We start from the raw sequence: 21,904 nt of genomic DNA on the forward strand, positions 1-21,904 counted from the left end.
CTGTCTGGCATATTTTGGAAAACAACTTGGACAACAAGATAAATGTTGGGCCCCATACAACGTCTGTAAAACTTGCGTGGAATCACTTCGATATTGGAGTAATGGAGGAAGAAAAGGGCTTCCGTTTGCAATACCGATGACACGTGTGGCATCGCAACTAGTGCGCGATCGCCTATTTGTCTATTACAAGCTTTACTTCAGAATGTATGTGGGCTGCAATGTAAGCCGGTAGAGTATTATACGGCAGTAACGGACGAGTTGTGTCCTGCAGACTGACGTCACGACCATCTGTTGAAGCTGCGCGTGTGAAAGCAGCGGAGCAGCGCTGGTAGGCCACTTACATTGTACGAAACTAAAAATATTAATAACTAATGAAGGAATAACCTGAGGAACTTCACTTATGTACGTCCTTCTGTTGTGAAAACAAACAATATGTCAAAGTCTGAGATCAAAAATAGTTGTATTTTGGAAGTTAGTAAAATTCCATAAAAAAACGTAATTTTCCGGCAGTCAAGAATTTAAATAAATACACTGATGTAATAGTTCACCTTCAGTGACTATGTACGATGATCTGACAACACTTTCAGTGTTCATATATAAATTTGGAATGTTTTTAGTTTCGAAAAACCTCTGTGACTTTTATATAATAATAATTTCAAGAATTCTAAGTAAATGTGGGTATTGCGTGTTAGTGTGCGTGTGAATGAGTATGTGGGACGTTCGGCATTGTTAAAAATCATTCATGTAATTCTCTACAGGAACTGGCAAGTGTTCCAACTCTGTAGCGTGGGAACTAATCCACTAGTGGTTCCCCTACTAGTGAATGTCGGATGTCCAAGTATGTATGCTTATGTATAAGACAGCCAGAACATTGGGGACTACATAATGAATTTCCAGATATAGAGTAAAGCTTATAGTTCATTTTGTTTTGTTTATTTAATTAGAGAGTTTTGTGTTATTTAATTTGATGACGAGCCTAGAGAAGTGGTTGGTGCTTGCTAGATTTTGGCGCGAGCCGCGCCCTAGAAGTTCGTTCTCATTGGTCGTAAGTGCTGACAGCCAATGAGAAGCGAGACGGTTGGCCGCCTAGCGAGGAGATAGTTTTGAGAGGGGGAGAGTGAGAGGGAGTCGCGAGCTAGCTTTGATTGTAAGCGGGTAAGCTGGATGGGACTTTTCGCATTATGTGTAAGATGAAGTCTTGGGATGACTTCGGCGTTATGGTCCAGTGTTCATGGTATCTGGTAGTGACCAGAAGCTGTTTATGAAAACTTTAGTGTTTTGTGATAATTCGTTCCGACAAAAATCGCGAGTGAACTATATAGCGTGGCGGTATTGAGTATATCCTTACCGAGTATTTTATGACATAAACTTTTACTAAAGACAACCACTGAATATCGTGTGCAGAAGTAATTGGCCGATCATTGACTGTGTTACAAGTAATTGGTTTCGGAATTTGCGAAGGCAAAAGTTCTGGCTGTTTTAGGTATGGTGATAACTGTGAGCAGAAACTTAAGTAATTTTCGAAAATGTGGGCTGATGATCTTGCTTAACGGCAATAAAGATCCATTGAAGGTTTAAATTTGAACTTCATGTTTAAAGTACGAGTGACATCCCCTTTCCGAATCATTTCTTTAAAGTACATAGACAATTTTCAGCAAATATTAATGATAGCGGCCTCCGGCGTGTAGCTCAACACTGCTTTTCTGTGATCTCGTAAGTAGCTGCAGTCAGGAGTTTTACGTGCGAAGTTCTACCGCTGTAAAGAGGTAGGTGAACAAAAATTATAAAAGAAATTGCATTGCAGCAGTAACGTATAATTCGTCGCAATTGGTGCATCGCACGCACGCACGTTAAAAATCCGTCGCACACGGACAGAGCCAAGAAACCACCTCGATGATTGCCGCTTCCGTGCTGTGAATGTAAAAGGTATGAATCGATACAAAAAGCAGTATAGAAAAGTTAAAGAGGGAATTTACGATGGGCCACAAATCTGCACTCTTATAAATAACGTTGATTTCACAGACCACATGCTCAAGTTTAATAGCAAACATGGACAACCTGTGTATCAGTTGCCAAAAACTTTTTGGGGAATCACAAAGCTGAAGAATATTCCGAAATAGTAGTAGAATTTCCAAAAAGCAGGATCAAATTGCGTTTTTTTACACTGTCATTTAGATACATTTCCTGACGACTAGGGCGACCACAGCGAAGAACAAGGGGAACGGTTCCACCAGGACATCAACGTTATGGAGGAAATATATCAAGGCCGTTGGGATCGTCACATGACAGCAGACTACTGCTGGAACTAGCAGAGACTGTCCGGACCAAAAACACCAAATAAAATCACATACAAAACATTTTTCTTAATTATTATAGATGTGATTTTGTTGTTATGATTAATTGTATTATTCTTTGTATCATTTAGAGCGTTTTGTTTGTCTGAAATCATCTGATAACTTTAAAATTAACTTTTTAAAAATATTCTCCTCTTTTTAATAGTTTAATTTACAGTATAAATGAATAGCCTTTATCTAAAAAAAAGTAGGTCAATTCTACAAAAATATTATTGTTTTCGTATTCAGAAGGTCAAAATTACCTGAAATTGATTAATAAATCCTGCGCCACAGAATCAGTGTAACTCTGTAATTGTGCAGACACTGTCCGACAAAAAAAGTGAAGCACTCAGAAGACATGGTCGTATGTAAATGAAACTTCACACACCTGCACACCATCGGCGGATATATAAATTATTAGAGTTGCAATTCTCTTTGACAGGTAGAACAGTCTCCAGAGTGCATTAGTCTTGTTCGTCTTTAGTGTTACTACCAGTGCCGGTGGACAAAGAAGGGCCATGAACAGCGTCAGATGTTGAGTGGTCACTGTGAAGGACACGGAGATTTCGCATATTCGAAGGAGACGGCGTTATCAGCATGTGACAGAGTTTGAAAGCGGCTTCATTGTGGATTTTCATTTGGCCGGACGGTCGAATCGTGCAGTATCCAGATCTCTGAGGTATTCAGATGTGATAGTGACCCGATATTGTGTTGCATGCGAGTGTGAGGATAGATATACTAATCGTCAAGGTTCAGACCGGTTACATCTACCACCACAAGGGAGGATCGACTCGATTGCTGATGAATGGCATCACACTGTGTTCAGCGATGAACCGCGCTTCTGCACTACCCCGGATGACATCGCTGGCGAGTACTGCGGTCAGCCGGGGAGAGACGCCAATCTCCCTTTGTTTTTTTTTGGGGGGGGGGGGGGCAAGTGGTGTTACTCCTGGTGTCATACTGTGGGTATGACTACAGGTAACAGCTGATAAAGACCGAGGAAACTGACAGCACAATTGTATGTCACAGGCACCCTGCATCCGCATGTGTTAACTCCAAAGCTACAGTATTGCGGTGCCAATTTTGAATGGCACAATACTTGTTCGCACGTAGTCCGTCGCTCTACGTAATTTTGAGGTTCTCCTGTAGCTACCAAGGACCCAGATTTGTCTGCGATGGCACAAATGTGGGACCATCTCCATCCCAGGGATAGTATCCATGGCATCAAGGGCCAGTTACAAAATACGTGGGCCAGCTTGGCTCAGGAGTGGATACAATGGCTTTATGACACCCTTCCCAACCGACTCATTGCATACGTCGTGGCCAGAGGGGGTGCAACTTCATACTGACAAGTGGGCTGATATTGCCAAGTTGTTTGTAAATATGACTCAATTTTCTAATTACTGAAATAACACCACATACTCTCTCAAACCACGAAGTTTCATTTCGTTTGCTGCTCCGCTTCTGGGTACAGTACTTTTTTTGTCAGGTAGTGTATAAATATGCAAGATGTATCGTAATTACTATCGAAAAGTGACATGGATCAAATTATGTAACGAAATCAAAAACGTTACAGTAACTATCAATCCTTAAATATGTGGTTAAAAACTATCACTGATTCTGTAAGCGGCCTGTGTTTGATTGAAATTCGAACTTCATACAGAATGGTTCAGAAAACTCTCCTGATTACAAAGCCCTTTTTTATCTGTGAGTATTGACCAATGAAAGTGCTCTTGTAATGTGATCTGATTTCATTTCAAGCACACGCTCCCATAGGTGCTACTTCCTTCGCGCAACTGTTATTTCACGCTAAGATTCATGTTTCCTACCAGTAGAACTATTAGTTGACTTACGAAATGTTTAATATGCTCCATCTTATTATCAAAACATTTGCATTGAACATGCTTGGCTCTTAATTGTAACTTAAGCACTTTTCAGCAAAGGAGGTGAAAATATTGAACAATATAAAAACACCATGTGAACTTAATACGGGGTGAAGAAAAATTACCGGCCGCGGTGGTCTCGCGGTTCTAGTGCTCAGAGCCATTTTTTTTTTTTAAGAAAAATTCGCGTTCTCGGTCTTCCCAGCGTGACTCCTCACGTACTGGCAATACAAAAATATTTTATAATATTTCGTCCTTTGCATATTTCGGACAGTAAATGAATGTTAAAAAATGGTTCAAATGGCTCTGAGCACTATGGGACTTAAATTCTGAGGTCATCAGTCCCCTAGAAGTTAGAACTACTTAAACCTAACTAACCTAAGGACATCACACACGTCCATGCCCGAGGCAGGATTCGAACCTGCGACCGAAGCGGTCGCGCGGTTCCAGACTGTAGCGCCTAGAACCGCTCGGCCAAATGAATGTTAAAGATTGTCAATCTGGCAACAATGTAATCACATGTACGGTGACTACCTATGTCAGAAAACATAGCAATGCTGTGCCGTTGGTGAAGTGGATAACGTTTTGGGTCAGCATGCAGGGGGTCGAGAGTTTGATTCGGTGTCGAGGCATATTTGTTTTTATTTGGCAAAAGTACTCTGCGTGGTACGGTATCTGGCGTCTTAATTGTCATACAGCGAGCACAGTGGGTCTTCTACAAAACATCTGCAGTTACGTACTACGAACCCACAGATGAAAGTACAGTCGTTTTCAATGGTCAGCTTTTAAAGCAGCGAGGATGCGAACTGTTTCGTGCCACTGCATCTGCTAGATTCCAAACCTGATTTCCGTGCACCTTCCCCCAATGGTTCGCACGAATGTTCTGTAAACAATCTCCTTTATAGAATGACTTGCAAAGCACGGTGATAGCTCCACTAGTGACGTAAGGCCCTAAAGAAATGTAATGGACCTGAACGTGGCAAGAATAATAGTTGGTATTAATTGACTAGACCACTGGGGGAGGGTATACACAAAAACAAGTTCGCTATCTAGTAGATGCAGTGGTGCAAAACAATTTGCGCACACGACATGCAAAAGGTTTCTTTAAAAACTGGCCAATGAAAACGATTGTATTCCCATTTCTGCATTCGCACTACGTAACTGCTAATATTTTGTGGAAGACCAACTGTAATCACTGTATGACGATTAAAACGCCAGATACTATGCCACGCAGATTACGTTTAGTGCCATTTTTCCTCCTTAACTAACCACAAAAGATCTTAATATGATTTCATTCACAAATAAAGTTTGCGCATGTTTAAAATGTCGAGACCTTATTTTCTGTTGGTCGAGTATTCGATCCCTGCACCTAATCAGATTGTTGACCAATCACAGTCATATGTAATTTATCGAGTAGCGAGATGGCTGAAATTGAAATGACGGGATGAAAAAGGTTTGCCTTGCCAAAATTCGAACTTACCCCATATCGCCGTTGTTTTCTAGCCACGAATAGACGCTAAATACCGTTTTATGTGACCAGAGTCGGTAGGTGAGCATGTTTTAACTATAAATTAGTGACGAAAAGTTCTTTGTTGACTGGTGGTCGAATCACATGCGTTTCGTCGTTCTTGATTACACGAAGAGACGTTAACTACCGAATTCTTTTTCAGCAATAGCTGGGAGTGGCATGCTTGGACCTGAAATGATGTGATGAAAAGTTCTGTCTCCGACAGAGTCGAATACCCTATCGTTATTGTTGACGGTGCACGAAGAGACATTAAAAATCAAAGTTATTTTTTGTCAGTTCGGCATGCGCATGGTAAAACTTTAATGACATTATGAAAATTTTATAGCGGACCAGTATTCGAATCAAGATACTCACGTTTCCTACTAACCTCGAAGAGCTGAAATCTTGGGGAAACAACGAAAGGATGGAACTGGATCATCCCGAAGGGTTAAAATCCCACAGGAGGGGAGATCTGAATTCGAATCCTAGGCCATCACCAGTAATTTTAACATCTGAATTTCCAGTAGAATAAGACACAAACGTCCTCCGTTCTTACATGAATATTGGTTCATTAAATTTAGTTAAATCTATAATTTAAGAAAGTCTAATAATGAGATACTTTACGATTGCCGTGACTTTCGCCTCTGTCGTGACCCAATCTTAACAGACTCTCCTCCAACTGGTAGGTTGGGAACCTCATGTTTAATGTGGATTTCGAATGACGATTCAACCCTGTGTTGCCTATTTAGCGTTATTGGTGTTGAAGAGTGTCTGTTCATTCCTATTAAAAGTTATTATCTGAAGGGAGGATCGAACTCAGATCTGAAGCATACTAGAATCATTCCAACAGACCACTGAGCGTTACCTGCAGCTGCCTCACAATTTTGTCATAATTGAGGATGGGTCACACTGGATGAGAATTCTGACACACTGGAGGTGGATTGCAGCCTGTTCAACCAATTAATTTGCTTGACATATTGGCTGTTAGTTTCTGTACCGCATGCTTAAGCCAAAGTTTGCTTCTAGATGTTCCTGGCGTTTCAACAGCTAGCGAAACGTCTGAAAACTCGTCAAACAGACATCGGCAGAAGAACCCCAAGGTGATATGTCAACAGGTGGCCACGAAAGTCTCAACAGTTTTGTATTATTTCTCTTGTTCGACTGCACTACCATTCACCATGTGCCTATGTTACCCAATACGGATTTTCCACTGGATTTCGTAATCACTGAAATAAAATGACAATGGTCATCTGCATGAACTGATAACATTTTAGGATGCAGAAATTTCTACAGGAAGTTCTGTTGTTCACTATATCTGCTTTAGTGCTCTACTTGTTAGTGGACAGTCCCATTGTGGACGCAGCTGTGAATAGAAGTGTGCTGCAGCGTGCTCCTCGCCTGCAGTAAACGTTGACGGTTGCCAGAAAATGGCTCAAATGGCTCTGAGCACTATGGGACTCAACTGCTGTGGTCATTAGTCCCCTAGAACTTAGAACTACTTAAACCTAACTAACCTAAGGACATGACGCACATCCATGCCCGAGGCAGGATTCGAACCTGCGACCGTAGCAGTCGCACGGTTCCAGACTGCGCACCTAGAACCGCGAGACCACCGCGGTTGTCAGAAGGGGTCGGATGATACACTGTATGTACATTTTCCGACTCTGGCAAGGAACGGTTGTACAGGGAGAGAATCTTGAAAATCACGTTTCCTTTCTTTTGTTGTGACGTTACAAGTAGTAGGTCAGATTGATACCGGGTTTAACAGGGCGAAAGTGCAGATATTTTTACATGTGGTGCCGTAATACTTGCACACATTAGTGTGTTGGCTGTTTTTCTCTGAGTCTAGCAATTTCCCCGCAAACAAGTCACATTTACCTAATGTCTTCTTCACAGTCGTAATTGCACTACTAAGTGGACTCCGCCTGTCAGTATTAACTAACCGTTTTGCATTCAAGTGTCCACACACATCTGATCTGCTGATCAGGGGAAAATTAGCAATAATGTCTTGCTCTTGTGAAATGTATTTGGAAGTACTAATCAAAGTAAAACATACGACTTGTAATACCTATAATTATTAGTCTGCTAATGACGCTAATACTCATGTAATGTAGTTTAGTACACTGTCCTGTCACCAGTAGAAATATCTGCAGTGATGCCTATTTACACACTGTATATTAACTTTGAAAGAGAGACTGAGTTCATCTCACATAGGCGGCTACTGGAGCAAAGCGGCTAAAACAGGTAGGTGAAGGGCCGGGGTAGCAGCAGTAGGCAGTGCTCCCTTTCCTGCAATTCGAGATGTTCACTGCATGACAATAGAATAAAATAGGTGATTTATGAATTCTTAAATATTCATCAAGAAACAGTAAAATTAGTTCCAGAATAAATAAAGTAATTCTGTTTATATCTTTTAACTCATAATAAAAGGACGAAGTCAATAAAACGCTCACCACCCTTGTAATTCCAAAATTAGCTATTTGCAGCAGAATTGGTACTAGTGTTATAATATATTCCCTTAGAGAGAAAGCAACAGAAGATGGGGTTAATCAAGTTTTTTCAAAGAATTGTTAAATGATTCCCTGAAAATGGATTCTCCCTAAATTTTGAGGAAATACACTATATTCACTTCTGTGCAACAAATAGAGTCGTAGGGACAATAGATGTATCACATTACCAGGAGTCATAAATAGGGCAGAATGCTCCAAATTTTTGGGTGTACACATTGAGAAAAACTTGAACTGGAAGAAGCATATTAGCGAGATTCTCAGTCAATCAAGCACAGCTACTTTTGCTCTTCATATAATTCGGTATAATTGCTAGTCTCGGAAATAAATCAAGCTCCTGACATATTTTGCATGTATTCATTCAGGAATGTAATATGAGATAGTCCACTCATAGTCGTCGTACAGGTACCTCTTCAGCAAGTTTGGAATTATTACTGCACCGCCACGATGTACATTTAATCCCTAACGAAATTCGTCATTAGTAATCAAATAGCTCTGAGCACTATGGAACTTAACATCTGAGGACATCAGTCCCCTAGAGCTTAAAACTACTTAAACCTAACTAACCTAAGGAATCACACACATCCATACCCAAGGCAGGATTCGAACCTGCGACCGTAGCGGTCGCGCGGTTCCAGACTGAAGCACCTAGAACACCTCGGCCACACCGGCCCGCCACAAATAATCCATCACAATTTGAGACACAAACGAATTACAGACACTCGCTGCGAGTGAGCATTCATTGAAATCAATGGGGAAAATTGAAAATTTGTTCCAGACCAGGATACTAACCTGGGTCTCCTGCTTGTTAGGCAGATGCTCTGACCCCTGAGCCATCTGGACACAGCAGTCATTGCAGATGCACGGACTACCCTACCACGTCTCCCGTCGACCCAAATTCTCAACTTATCCAAACACTACTAATTTAGTGTCCTTTGCCCATTATCCCCATTACTCGCTACATTTCGCTGATCCCCATAAGAGTTCAAGTCTGGTGTGCACCTGCACATGAGAGATCGTATAAGTGATTTTTGTTCTTTCAGACGTGTCCGAAAGAGCAGACATTTTTTGATGCAGCAGCCATTATGAATTAAGACGTGTCCGAAAGAACAGACACTACATATATGTATATATAATTAAGGCGAGACGGCCAATGATCTCTTTAGTGCAGATGCACACCAGGCGCAAGAGGCAAGACGTTCACCCACTGCAGCACGCAGATTCGTCCAACAGGACCAGGGACTCGGGCAGGCAACGCGCCAGGCTTCCTGCCCCCCAAGTCTCCGGTCGGCCAGTGTGGCCGAGCGGTTCTAGGCGCTTCAGTCTGGAACCGCGCGACCGCTACGTCGCAGGTTCGAATCCTGCCTCGGGCATGGATATGTGTGATGTCGTTAGGTTAGTTAGGTTTAAGTAGTTCTAAGTTCTAGGGGACGGATGACCTCAGATGTTCACTCCCATGGTGCTCAGAGTCATTTGAACCCAAGTTTCCATGCCGGCTCAGGCCACGGCCAGGGAGCACGATGGCTTTTGGCACCGCCATGCAGTAGCCGCTAAGCACTTCCTCTCCCGCGGCCTTCCACCCCACATCCGGCGCATCGATATCCTTTGTCATTAAACACGAACTGATTCAGGAATTATTACATGTGATGACAGACACTTGGGCGCTTTCGTGGAAAGTCTACTTGTCTTTGAGCATGGACTGCTTCAGGAGTTACTAAATCCAACTGAATATTTCTGTAAATACACTTCCAAAAAGATCGATGCACAGTAGTTGGCTTCAATATTTCGATGTATACCGCCATATTATAATACGGTCTCTAAATAGATTCTGGCACACTGGTGTAAAGTCCCTGAGACACTTCACATGCTTTTGTGTGAAACAGATCCCGCAACCGATATTAGACGCAGTATCTGATTTTACACGTCAAAAATGTTCAAATGTGTGTGAAATCTTATGGGACTTAACTGCTAAGGTCATGACTCCCTAAGCTTACACACTACTTAACCTAAATTATCCTAAGGACAATCACACACACACACACACACACACACACACACACACACACACACACACACACACACACATGCCCGAGGGAGGACTCGAACCTCCGCCGGGACCAGCCGCACAGTCCATGACTGCAACGCCTGAGACCGCTCGGCTAATCCCGCGCGGCGATTTTACACGTCAAAACGACGATATTAGGAAGTCTAAATAAATATAAATATCTCTGTAACTTTAAAAACAGGACGGTCACCACTTAGCTACTTACTTGAAGGCGCTGCCATAGAGAAAGAGAAAACTGAGTCCTATAGCTACTGTGAAGTGCATAGATGTTCTGAACGGTGATTGGGCTTAGTCTATATCTGCTGCTGCTGGAGTCACGGACGTTTTTTTTTCCCTCACTCCCGAAGCACTGTCTAAGGACAGACGGGAAAATCAGAACAATTACGCAAACAGAATTCTAAGTAGTGTCCTACAGATGAGAAAAATGGCGGGAATTTTCGGTGAATTACCGATGTTCTACAACTGCTGGTCTGGAAATGCTGTAAAGCCACAGTGGCAGATGATAGTCAACATCCCTCCAGAGATGGATGGTCTACTTGAACTTGTCTTTGAACACTCGTACAAAGAAGACTTCACATTACTCTCAGAACTTTCCATAGATACCTAGCACCCATCTTGTTCGAACCAGTCTTTAGAGGCTCTGCACAATGGATGCCCTGTGAATGAATGGAGCATCCTGATTGGCTCTTGGCGAATTTACATGCCAAACTTCTGCTGCTGCCGGTGTGGGAGCACTGTCCGTCATTTTGTGCATGTGAGACTTTCAGTGGCAAAACTATTTTGTAGAAATCGGCATATTGCAGCGACAGTCAAACCCTGCAAAAGTGACCTACGGATCATGAAATACGGAAAGACACTTTCTCAGTTACACTGCTCTGCTACTGTCGAGGAAAGCTTGAATTTTTCATGGTGAAACAGATCTCCAAATAAGCTATATCACTACGTACAAAATTGATGTTGTAAACACACATTTCACATCCTGCATTACACAAAATCATCACTTCTGCATCCTGCATATAGCTGTCGACCACCAGACACTCGTACATATACCACATAGACAGACTTACCCCAAAAAAGAACATATGCACATGCACCATGTACACTCCTCACAGTACTAGATATTTCCCGTGAGGCCGCTACTGTTTCTGACCCTGACCTGCTTGCTTTCTTTACCCGTCTCCAGACTCTGATATTACAAGAACGTATGTATTTTCATATGGTTTGCCAGAATACCATACCATTTACACGATAGTTCTCGATATCAAGCACATAGCAGTAGGCTACCGATAGCTTGCACAGGATAATCCCAAAGATAGAGACTTAAAATTATATTTCTAGAAACCTAAACTCTAGTGAGTCGCAGCGAGGTGGAACATGCTGCAAACTACTGAGTAACTAGAAACTTATTTCGTCTGTGAAGATTTTTACCTGATAACTCGAAAAATAGAGGAAACATAGTTCCACCCGCTAACACCTATGTCAATGATATAACAGATTCCAAATCACCTTACTGCTTTGTAAAGTCAACTAAGGTGTTTCTCATATCCCGAAAACCAGTAAAACTCTCGCCTGTCCATCTACATGCAGACAATACACACCACAATCGATATTCTCTCAACCAAATAAAAACGGTAAATGCGCAGAAGCAGGTAACCGAACAATTTATATGGGAAGGAATAATGGTCCAGAGCAAACACACGTCAATATTGAATCTTCTCAAATTTTCCATGGAAGACACACCCATCACAAAGGCTGCCCAACACATACTCAGTATTAGTTTTTTTATTTAAAATCATCAAGTAATTGTGTAATGGGAGCAGCAGCAACAACAACATTCAATGCAACAGTATTTGTATGTAAAACCACTTCATTTGGAAGCAATATCACACTTGGAGTTATAAGACATGTATAGCTTTTAACGCGGACACCGTTAGCAATACTTGTGTGCGCCTATAGAACCTAGACCGCTTGTGACTGTAACGATGAGAGGTCTTTGCTTGCACCATCGCATAGAAATAAATTCAGTTTGAGTAGACAATCATAAAAGTAAACTCAGTTATAACAGAAAATGTAATAGCAAACTCAAGGAAGGCAAAACCAGTGGTCATTTATTATTGTTACACCTTGTAAAGCCAACATTTCCTGTGTAATTCCCTAAATCAATACCTCGTGTGTGTGTGTGTGTGTGTGTGTGTGTGAGGGAGAAAGACATTTGCACAATTTCAGTATTGGAGCAATCGATAGCGTCTGCTGGACAGAGATGTAAGGGTGCTCCTAAGAGAGCAGCAGCTAGTCGAAACTTCAGGTCTTAGTCAAGCAAAGATGAGTAAGGTTGGCAGTAAGAGAGGAGCTCCTTTTATGATACTTTGGAGGGCTTCCGGGGGGAACAAAGGGTGCTGGGTGATGTGCTGTTCTAAACCACTCTGGCAGCGGACTTCATGGTGAGTGGACGTGTTGGGTAGCTCCCCTAAGAAAGCGTGGCATGGTTGGTGAGTCCACCTTAAGTGAGCCACAACGGTACCAACACTTTTACTTAAGCGTTAGGAAATCAGGATAGGTTTTAAATTAAGATGCATGTGTGAAATATTTAAGAATCTTTTGAATGTTTTAAGACATAGTGTGAAGCTTTGTAATGGTAAATCTCCGAGTGGTGTTGCACAAGAGCACGATCAAATGGTAAAACACAGCTGGTAAACTTAAGGTGAGGATATATCTTAAATTAAGATGTGTGTGTGAGATACCGTTCGTGTGTTGAGATTGAATAGAATTACACGTGTGACTTATAGATTCATTGTGCACGAGCGCCCCAGTGGCAAGAACAAGGTGGGTCGGGTTGTTTTGGGGAAGGGACCAAACAGCCAGGTCATCGGTCTCATCGGACTAGGGAAGGACGGCGAAGGAAGTTGGCCGTTCCCTTTCAATGGAACCATCCCGGCATTTGCCTGGAGCGATTTAGAGAAATCATCGAAAACCTAAATCAGAATGGCCGGACGCGGGAGAACAAGGTGTGTGTGTAATTTGTTTCCATGTTTTGTGAAACTGTTATATGTTCTGGGAATTTGTGTATCGTGAAAGAAGGGAATAGTAATCACGATCCCGAGATTTAATTTTAATAGTAGGGTAACAGGTGGACGTGGTGGCCATGTGGTAGGCAATGTGTAGATCCACCGTTTGCTTAATACACTGAATTAGTTAGGATACTAGAGAGTTTCTTTTTGTTATTTAAGATGTGAATTAATAAACTGTAGGGCGGTTTTAATAATCATCATGTGGGTAATGTCTTATTAGCGTTGTGAGTAGCGACATAAATATTCCATTCTTGGACAGTTTCTCTTAGTTGGGCTACACGTGCAGCTTTACCGCAGGAACAGACCCTAGTCGGCAGTTTTCTTAAGGAACCCTCTTAGCGTTCGAGTCTGAAAGGAGTTGGGCCGCGAGGTGAAGTACCGCGTAGTGCAGAAGGGACAGAGGCTGCGCTGGGCCGAATTCTGGTCGCTCTGGGGAAATACGCCGTCTTGGAGGCGAGCAAAAAGGGGCCCTCTAACAGATGTGTAGCAGCTCGTTAGTGTGCCGAGCTTTCGGCCAGACCTGTGCCAATTTAGAATCGCGGAACGCACCTTAGCTCGTAACGTCATAACCAAGTCCAGATAGCGTTCGACTGTGTTGCATTACTTGTAACTTGTTGCTCCATACTAATCGTGATGCATGAAATAAAATCCGGCGTGCAAAAATGTATGACTCTAGCACACAAGTACTAGCGTGAAAGTGAATACATCCAGTCCTCATCCATTACCTGAGTAAATTATCCGTTAGCTTATAATTGTAAAGGCACCCATGAGATTGACAGTATTATCGAGATGTTAATTATTGCAAATAAATTAATGTTTAATTCATTGGTTTGCTATTATTCCAAGCAATTAAAATAGAATCCCATACTTATAATGACAATGAAAATCAGAGAAATAATTATCAGAGAAAGAGAGAATGATAAATAAGCTAGAAGCGTTAGAAGGAGAAACCTTTTATTGGCGGATTGTGACCGAACGGTTCGAGGCGCTTCAGTCCGGAGCCGCGCTGCTGCTATGGTCGCAGGTTCGACTCCTGCCTCGACCATGGATGTGTGTGATGTTCTTAGGTTAGTTAGGCTTAAGTAGTTCTAAGTCTAGTAGACTGATGACGTCAGATGTTAAGTCCCATAGTGCTTAGAGCCATTTGAACCATGTTTTGAAACCTTTTATTAACCCTTCACATGACCAGGAATCTTTCTACTTGTTCCATCAACAAACATATTTTCATGAAACGAACCTTCCCCGTAACAGGAGCCTTTCAAATATGTACAGGAACCATTCAATTGGCGTACCCTTCCTAGGATGCGGTTAGTTCTCGGATCTCTGAAAAGTAGTTAGGAAGGAGGAATACGAAAAGTGACAAAATTAATAATATTTTTTTGACGAGATATCAATAGCAGTGTTCTTTGTCTTATGTTACTTGTACTGTGTGTGTATTGTATTATGTAATTCTGGAAAGGGTTTTGTATAAAATTGTATCCAGAATACAATAGATAGAGCAGTGATTAGAAGTTTTATCACGGGATTTTATCCTTTCGGTTAGCAAAATTTAAAAATGAAGTCACAACCCTTAACGAGGAGTGTTGCGAAACGATTGAGAAATGGGGAAGAGGAAGAAATTGCAGAGACAGGCGAAAATTTAGGTGGGAGTGCGGAGCTGGAACTACTGACCTTCAGTCAGGAGTCTTTCAAAGATATGCAGGAACCATTCAATACGGCCATTGTGGGCCCGCATCTCGTGGTCGTGCGGTAGCGTTCTCGCTTCCCACGCCCAGGTTCGATTCCCGGCGGGGTCAGACACACTGGTATCACTCGCAAGAAAAGCAAATGAGATATGCCCATCCACCTTGGATTTTTGCTCAGTATAACTTCGTATTGCCAGCGTTCAGTTATTGGCGAAGTATTATACTCAGTAATAGGGGCTGCGTGATAGATTCGTCGTGATCGGCAGGTTTATAAAGTTTGTGCACTGTGGTCAGTGTTCTGACTTGTGCGAAGAAAATGGCTTTGTCCTGTCGTAAGGAAGGTATGGATCTGACGCGGAAAATTGCGACAGCTGTAAGGGGAATGAATGATTTTTTTACTTGGAAAATTACGTCCAGACATAAGAATGCTATAGATTTCATATTTCGACAGCCACAGTCGTCAGGAGGGGGTATTTCTGGTACTTCGTTCATTACCGAATGTCATACAACTTGAAACATCCCCTTAGAAAAATTTTATAAATGACAGTGCTGGATAACCTCTACGTTATTTGATTTTCAAACAGTTGAGCAAAACTGAACGTACTCAGACATTCACTAAACTGACATATAATATTTTTTGCGCAACGCAATCTGCCTTTCAATAATCCCTAGAAACGAATGGCCCTGACTGACAACCTATACCTTCCATGAAATCTTCGTTACCCAAACAACTTCAATACAGCGTGCGCCAATACTGCCAGCTGAATAAAAGATTTTAACTACTGATAGGCATAGTTAGCAAATGAAAGATTTTGATAGAGAACAAACAATGTATTTACCTTAATAATATTCAAAAGTCATCATTTCATCATATCCAATCTTACAAATTTACTCTTTCTGGTGGACACACGTCAAGATCGTCCGCTGTCAGAATTCTGCCATCTCTCTCCCCACATCCACCATTGCTGGCGGCTCACATCCAACTGCCCAATGCTGCAATAGCAAATATTCCAACAATGCAAACCAGCCACTGACTGCACACAGCAGTCAGTGATTTTCATACAGAGCGCTACGTGGCGTTACCAACATATAAACCTAAACAGCCTACTTACAAACTGAGACCGAAATCGTAATATTTAATTGTAACTACAGTTATCAAATATATGTGGCAGGTATTTTAGGACAATTCTGCCTGATGTGCTGCGAGTACGTGGGGGCGGTAGCCTGTGACGGGAACGAATGACATTTCTGGCTTACGGCAGGAGCCGTCCGAATGCAAAGACCAGCTGGGGTACAGCAATGCAGCTGACCTGACCGTGTCGCACTAAAGACGGCTGAATAGCAAACTAATACTCAGCATGTGTTGGGTAGCCTTCATGATCACATGTGTTCTATATGAAAAATTTGAGATGATTCAATATGGATATGTGTTTGCCCTGGACCGTTATGCCCTCCTATGTAAATTGTTCGGCTGACTGCTTCTGAACATTTCCCGTCTTTATTTGGTTGAGAGAACATCGATTGTGTTGTGTGTTGTCTACATCTGGATGATGATGAATGGGTGAAAGACAGGTTTGCTGGTTCTCTGGATATGAGAAACACCTTAGTTGACTTTGTAAAGCAATAGAGTGATTTGGAATCTGTTATATCATTGACATAGGTATTTGTGAGTGGAACTATCAGTTTCCCCTATTTTTTCGAGTTATCACGTAGAGATCTTCATAGACGACATAAGTTTCTAGTTACTCAGTAGTATGCAGCATGTTCCACCTCGCTGAAGTTTCGGTTTTCTAGAAATATAATTTTCACTCAATATCTATGGAATTATGTTCTCCAAGCTATCGGTAGCCTACTTCTATGTGCTTGATATCGAGAATTATCGTGTAAATGGTATGGTATTCTGGCAAACCATGTGAAAATACATACGTTCTTGTTATCTCAGAGTCTGGAGACGGGTGAAGAAAGCAAGCAGGTCAGGGCCAGAAACAGTACCGACCTCAAGGGAAATATCTAGTGCTGTGAGGAGTGTACATGGTGCATGTGCTTATATTCTTTTTTTGTGTGTCTGTCTTCACGGTATATGTACGAGTGTCTGTTGGTCGATAGCTAAATGCAGGATGCAGAAGTGATGTTTTTGTATGGTGCAGGATACGAATTGTGTGTTTACAAGATCAATTTCCTGCATGGTGAGATCGGTTTCACGCTGAAAAATTCGAGCTTTCTTCGACAGTAGCAGAGCTGTGTGATTAAAAAAGTGTCTTTCCGTATTTCATGATCTGTAGATCACTTTCTCAGGGTTTAACTGTCACTGCAATACGGCGATCTGCACAAAATAGTTTTGCCACCCACATCGGCAGCAGCAGAAGTTTGACATGTATAAATTCAGTAAGAGCCAATTAGAATGCTCCATTCATTAATAAGACATCCTTTGTACAGGGCATAGGAGCCTCTACACACTGGTTTAAACAAGACGGGGGCAAGGTACCTATGGAAAATTCAGAGAGTAATGTGATGTCTTTGTTCGAGTGTTCAAAGACAAGTTAAAGCACACCATTCATCTTTGAGGAATGCTGTAGCTCATTCGCCATTGTGGCTTTACACCATCTCCAGACCAGCATCGGTAATTCACCGAAAATTCCCGCCATTTTTCTCATCTGTAGGACACTATTTCGAATTCTGTTTGCGTAATTGTTCTGATTTTCCTGTCTTTCCTTAGACAGTGCTTCGAGAGTGAGGGAAAAAAAACGTCCGTGACTCCAGCAGCAGCACATAGACTAAGCCCAATCACCGTTTCAGAAAAGCGATGCACGTCACAGTAGGTATAGGACTCAAAAGGTTTTCTCTTTCTCTATGGCAGCGCCTTCAAGTAAGTAGCTAAGTGGTGACCGTCCTGCTTTTAGAGTTACAGAGATATTTATATTTATTTCGACTTCAATTGCGAGATCTGTTTCCCAAAAAGCATGTGAAGAGTCTCAAGAAGTCTTTAAGTTTGTCGCAATCTTTTTACAGTCCATATTCGAGTGTGGAGGTGTACGTTGCAAATCTGAAGCAAACTACTGTGCATCGATCGTTTTGAAAGTGCATTTTGAGACATATTCAGTTGGATTTAGTAACTGATGAAGCAGCTCATGCTCAAAGACAAGAGTATTTCCCACAAATAGGGCGAAGCGTCTCAGTTACGGTTTCACACGTGTGGCGCGATTTATTTTTGAGTCCATGTTCGAGTGTTGCGGTATGCATCGCAAAATTGAGGCAAACTACTGAGCATCAATCTTACTGGAAGTGTATTTACAGACGTATTCAGTTGGATTTAGTAACTCCTGAAGCAGTTCATACTCAAAGACAAGTATAGGAGTACTTCCCACAAAAGTGCGCCAAGTGTCTCTGGGACGGTTTCACAGATGCGTTGCTAGCTTTTTCTTTTGAAGTCCATACATAACTGTTTAAATACTCTCACGTCAGCTACAAAGTCTGTCTGCCTCTGTCTCTCTGTCTCTCTCTGTCTCTCTCTGTCTCTCTCTGTCTCTCTCTGTCTCTCTATGTCTCTCTCTGTCTCTGTGTTTGTGCAGTGGTACATTTAGTTCATGTGATATCTTTAAGTTCTGTATGTGACAATATTCCCCAACACCAGGTGTAATAACTCCTGAAGCAGTTTGTATTCAACGACGAAGAGTATCCATGCAGTAGATATTGGGAGGAGGTAGGAAGTCCATGGGTATTTTCAAAGTGACAGGAAGTGCTTAGCAGCTACCGTGTGACTGTGGTGTAAGCCGGCACACTCCCTGGTCATGGCCTGAGCTGGCGCAGAGACTAGGGATAGCCTACCGCATTGTCTGCCCGAGTCCCTGGACCTGTTGGAAGAGGCCATGCCTCTTGTACTATGGCTGGACTTCCGTCAAATGGTCTACATTTATGGCACACACATCTATCAGTATGAGTTGCGCAGTGTAACTTAACCCATATCTGTCTTCACCAAATATCAGTGCTATCGCACTTTAATCGAACGATCTACATTTACAGCACATGCATGTATCAGGATGAGTTGTGACGCGGAACTTAGCCATATTCGTCTTTACCAAATTTCAATGCTATCGACACAGGCCTGAGATCCTAATATACTCCTTCTCCAGCACAGACATCTCGTCCATTGAACACAGTAAACAATTATATCCTACATACCAGAGCAGTAACTAAACACAGACTGAGTCCTTTTCACACCATATTTTTTCCAGACCGCCATCTTGGATTAAGTCATAGGAGGGGAGAGGGGTTAGTGACGACAGTGCACTCTGGTGGCGCTGTTGTGAACTGGGTCAGTTGGACTCCAGATCACATGATGAACACACTGGATGGAGCTACTGCCTATGACAACTTAAATTGTTTAAATCAAAAATGCATACAAAAGACTTACATCCATCCTATCCAGCAGCTCAGCACAGACTGAATCCTTTTCCGCCAATTTCCATGAAACCGATAATAGTGGCTAACGGACAAAAATTCTAACAATCAAAGAAGTAAGGAGCCACTAGGACAGGCGAGGAAGCAGGGCCAAGTGCTGGTAGAAGTAACAACACCTTACCTCTAACGCATTTATTAAAACTAGCTAAAATACAATATACAATCTGCCAAGATAATTGATATAGGGAGAATCAAACCTTAAGAAACTAGTTCAACAATTTAACAGTGTACCACGCAACATAGTACTGCGTATGCCTTAAGGGCTGCAATCGCAAAGAAAGCCTGAAGGGCGAATTTAGCAAGAATACATATAACATGTTCAGCCTGAAGGGCTAGTAAATTTGCAAACTAAAATTCACTTCACTTCAAAATTTAAGATATAAAAGGCCAATAAGACAGACAAAGAAAATATTGAAATATAAACGTATGAACAGAAGGTTTGAGCTTGAAGGGCCACCAAAACAGTTAACTAGACTTTAGTTAAAGAGCAGATTTTCCAACAGTTTAGGTAAGGCAGTGTGGAACAAGAGGCCTGAAGGGCCGTGCAACTTCCAAGTAAGGGGCCTGAAGGGCCAAATTAACAAGATAAGAAAATCTCAAAAATATCAACTGGAAAATAACAAGTGCTTATTAACAATTCGACCTTAAGGGCCAGGTAATAAATGAAATAAGTCAAATTCTGAAATAAGTAAGTAATGGCCAGGAATTTATCAGTAAGCCGGCCTTAAGGGCCCCAGTACACTGACAAGGGAGGTTACATATTAAAACTGGATTTCAAAGCCTTAAGGGCTGTAGAGCTTCCAAAAGGGGGGGGGGGGGGGGGGGGCGCTGAAGGGCCAATTAATTCAGATACTTAATAAACAGCTCAGCCTGAAGGGCTGGCCGATGGTTAAGGTTACGCAAGTTCTCAAAAATAGAAGGCAAATCAACAAATTTATCAGTAATCGAGCCTTAATGGCCACAGTAAATTTAGAATCCACATTAAGCATTAAGAACTATCATACAGCGAAGCAATTCCCTAAAACTTAGCAACCTTAAATAAATCTATTGATACTATCTAGCTTAAAACCTAGGGACAACAATACATGCATATACTTCTAAAATGTAAACTTGCATAAAATCTAAATTTAAAATGCAAACAATCGCACACCAACATGCCCAGCAAATTTACAAAAGTTGAACCACAGTTGCTGAGTATGAAATACAAGCAGCTGGAAGGCTACCAATCAGTCATCGTGCCCCAATATCATGATTTACAATCTCCAGGTAGTACGAAACCGGAAAAACACAAGACGAGCCCCAAAGAGGAATTAAATGATGCCCTTCAATTACAAACCATTAAACCGCAGCGTAAAGCTGCCACATTTCACAAACTGGCGTAAAAGCCACCAGCTCAATCGACACTGTTCATATAGGCAAACATACAAATAAAACTCTCTAATACTGTAAAATTTTCAGTCTAAAAGGAGGCTAATAACATACGGTATTAAAACAATCTTTATGATAAACACATGCACCAACAACTTTTAAGGTATGCACAGCCACGTACTTCACAAATTGCTTTTCTTTCTCTCACATACATAGAACACGTAGGCTTGGAACTGACTTCCAAATTGGTCACAAGAATCAATAGATAGCCACCAATACATCAGTACCTAATTAGACAGTCTCCTAGTGTGACATGACAGAGCAACAGTTCGCATTCACAGCCTTTGATTCAACATGTTCTACTATCCTCGTGGTGCAGCATCGACCATTCCCGGAGTGCCTACTGCAAATTTTAACCAAGCAATTCCCGCTCACGTCGACACCTAACCGAGGAACCAGCCCAGCAGTACAAGAACAACCTACCCACTCGAAGTCAAACTCCGCAAACACAGTGCAAAACTGACATTCAACCTTTTCCTTCATAGGTTATGAACCGGCGAGCTAACCTAAAGGAAGTCGTAAACACCACCCTAATACAAGGCAATAGCAATTCAAAAGCACAACGGAAATAGCGAAATATACTCAACTGCCGCCCTCAGTACTCAAAACATTCCCGGAGCAACCGTCCTCTGCGACTCCCACTATTCTCCGGAACAGCAACATCACAGCTCCTCATTTCAATTCTCTTCCGGCAAGAACAAGCATAATCGGAGCTAACGGCTTCTCCAAGTCAGACACGCTATGCCGTAGAACCTCACGGTGGAATGAGCCGGCCGACACCACACAAACCATCGCAAGTAAGACCAACAAGCGCTTCCGGAGTCGATGGCCTACTGCCCCGCTTCACGACTCAGCCACTCCACCGACCTAGAGGGCGGGGCATGAGACGAGGAGAACAGATGACGCCGCCACGCGGAAAAGCGCCGGCGGGAAGCCAAGGCGTAACTAGGGAGCGTGTTTAAACGAGACG

The 21,904-nt window shown here is 42.1% G+C and overlaps 1 non-coding gene across 1 annotated transcript; it reads right to left on the minus strand.

The window, feature by feature from the left end:
- Positions 1-9,000: 9,000 nt before the first annotated feature.
- Trnav-aac (transfer RNA valine (anticodon AAC)) lies at positions 9,001-9,073 on the minus strand. The gene has a single exon. It is a non-coding gene; the product is annotated as a tRNA-Val (tRNA).
- Positions 9,074-21,904: the final 12,831 nt, after the last annotated feature.

The sequence above is a fragment of the Schistocerca gregaria genome, chromosome X (assembly GCF_023897955.1).
Source record: "Schistocerca gregaria isolate iqSchGreg1 chromosome X, iqSchGreg1.2, whole genome shotgun sequence".
Taxonomy (NCBI): domain Eukaryota; kingdom Metazoa; phylum Arthropoda; class Insecta; order Orthoptera; family Acrididae; genus Schistocerca; species Schistocerca gregaria.